The 2,598-nt window shown below is 39.3% G+C and overlaps 1 non-coding gene across 1 annotated transcript; it reads right to left on the bottom strand.

The window, feature by feature from the left end:
* Nucleotides 1–671: 671 nt before the first annotated feature.
* LOC127196881 (U6 spliceosomal RNA) lies at nt 672–775 on the bottom strand. The gene has a single exon (XR_007831564.1). It is a non-coding gene; the product is annotated as a U6 spliceosomal RNA (small nuclear RNA).
* Between the last annotated feature and the right edge of the window lie 1,823 nt (nt 776–2,598).

Genomic DNA, 2,598 nt, shown 5'->3' with positions numbered 1-2,598 from the left:
GAAGGTGTCCTGGGAGCTATCCTGCTCTGGTGAGGAACAGCAACTGAAGCACTTGGTGCTGGAACAAGAAGGATGCAGGAAGTCAGTGTCCAGCATGCTGAAAGGAATGAATCTCATCAGGTCTGATCCAATGTCAGTGTCTGGTTCCTTTGTTCTGAAAACATAATTTCTCACAAGCACTATACAGTCCTAAAATTATAAATGTATACACAGAACAATTAAGGCTGGTTTTCTGGTCTTTATATGAGCAGAGAACATACATCCATAAATCTTCATTCATACCATACAAAGAATGACATTCAATACTAATTCATAGGAAAAAAATAATTCATAGGACTTCTGTAGCCAACAAGAAGCATTGTCTATGTCTAGACCTTTATGTCTCAGCCAGTCTCTGAGCTAGTTCCATAGAGTGGGATTAGCAATATAAGTTACCTCCTGCTCTGTAGTTTAAATTCTTCACATCCTGATTGTTTCCCCCTCCCTCATCCCCACTTGGTCCCCCTCCTCCCTCATCGCCTCTCCCTCCCTCCCTAGTCCTCAGAAAGGGGAGACCTCCTCCCCTAACATCTGACCTCAGCCTGTCAAGTCTCATCTGTACTACTTGTAACCTCTTCCTCTGTAGCCTAGCTAGGCTGCCGTACCAAGGGGAAGTGATCAAAGTTTGGTGGAAAAATATGGAACACTATGAATTTGCATGTCATCCTTGAGCAGGGCCATGCTAATCTTCTGTGTATTTTTCCAATTTGAGTATATGTGCTGCCGAAGCGAGCACTAGTGATTTTAAATCACATGTTCCTCCCTTTTGCTTCTCCCTACAGAATCCTTTTAATAATGTATTTGTTTGTTTGTTTGTTTGCTTGCTTACTACACTGACAGGATTGCAGAAGAGAGCGGATAACATTGCAGAAGAAGAAAACTAAAGTGATAACAGATGTAGATGAGGATGGCCAAGCACTGCAGGAAGAGAAAGAAATGCACCAAATGCTTCTACCTGGCAAGGCAGGCATCAAAGGACACCAAATGTAAGTGAAGATGAACATGCTTAAAACAAGCACAGACTTAACTTTCAATTCTCTAATCTTCTAGGGGGAAAAAAAGCAGACACTGTTTTCAACTGAGCACAGTACCACAATCTGAAAACAAGTAGGATACTACCATCTAGAAAGACGATGGTCTTAGGAAACATTTAACCCCCAAGAGTCCACACTGACATCAAGTGCAAGTAATTTTTAAGGGGACTGGCTGAATGTATATACTTCAGTGGAGGACATGACGAGCTGATACATGCTCTTCCTCTAAGCCTGGTGTCAAGATGAAAAATGATATCCACTCATGGTCTATTCCCCGGGGCCGTTGTCTGCGCAAACCAGGGGCTGGGTGGAACATTAATCCAGACCTGCCACCCGTTTCCCTAACTTTCTAAACTTTACCCTCCTAATTTAAGACTTACAGAGTTGAGAAAGAAGCTCTAAGAAAACTTAGGAGCCTGGAGCTTTGCTCTGCTGCTATCTGTAGGAGTGCCATCTCAGCCATGTGGACTCACTGCAGGTCGAAGAGTCATTTAATAGAAAAACCAAGGACTATAATCAGTCCTTCCAGTCCTTCCAATTCCTCCCAGAATTCCCACAAACCTGTAGATATCAGCCCTGGTTCCTTTGTTTTCCTTCACAATTTACAAGTTAAATTATAAAATATGCCAGACGATAGGAAGGAATACACACAAAAGTGTAATCACTGTAGTCAACTTTCTAAATCAAGAAATGGATTTCTTAACAGTTCTGTATTTCATCTACTCATCCATCATGGACCCTGAAATCTACACAGATTTTAGCTTCTTCACTGACTCCAGTTCTCAGGTATTTGTGAAATGTGAAGCCAAAACCCTTTTTATTTTCTTTTTGTTTTTAAGGAAAAAAAAAATCAACAACCTCCTCTTCTGGCCTCATGTTTACATAGCCTCTTATATAATTAAAAAATAAAACAAATCTTTAACAATAAAAATTTCCATTTATGTAAAGACCCCAAACAACAATAACAACAACAAAACAATGTGAGAAATAATTTATTTTGCAGTTAAAGAGATTTGAATTTATTAATATCAGCATCATCTGTAACTGAAAGAAACTGAAAGGTAAGCAGCTTTACAGGAAGCAAATGCTATGGCCTCCAAAGGCTTTGGTTGTCCCAACAGCATGATCTAAAACAGGACAGTCACTCACTCTTACTTGATAGGCACCTTCTCTTTTCACTAATTTGCATACACATATTTTTGATCCATCTTGACAGAAAATAATTTAGTTAGCAATGCATCTTCAGATTCTTCTGGAGGATGAACTCAGACATTTGCTGAAGACAAATGGGAGTTTTAGTTTATTAGTAAAATGTCTATGGCTTATTAGCACATTGCAAGGATACTGTGAATTTTAGTCACAGTGGTATTCAGAAAACTTTAATCACAGGCAAAGTTAACCCAATGAATTCCAGTGACCATTTGTTATTCCTATGTTAATGCTAGTCATCAGAACTTAGTGACCAAAAGGTGAATTTCACACCATTATGTGAAACGTAAATGCCAATAAGAATGAAGCAATATAA

Source organism: Acomys russatus, chromosome 1 (assembly GCF_903995435.1).
Source record: "Acomys russatus chromosome 1, mAcoRus1.1, whole genome shotgun sequence".
Lineage (NCBI taxonomy): Eukaryota > Metazoa > Chordata > Mammalia > Rodentia > Muridae > Acomys > Acomys russatus.
This window is presented reverse-complemented; position numbering and strand designations above follow the sequence as displayed.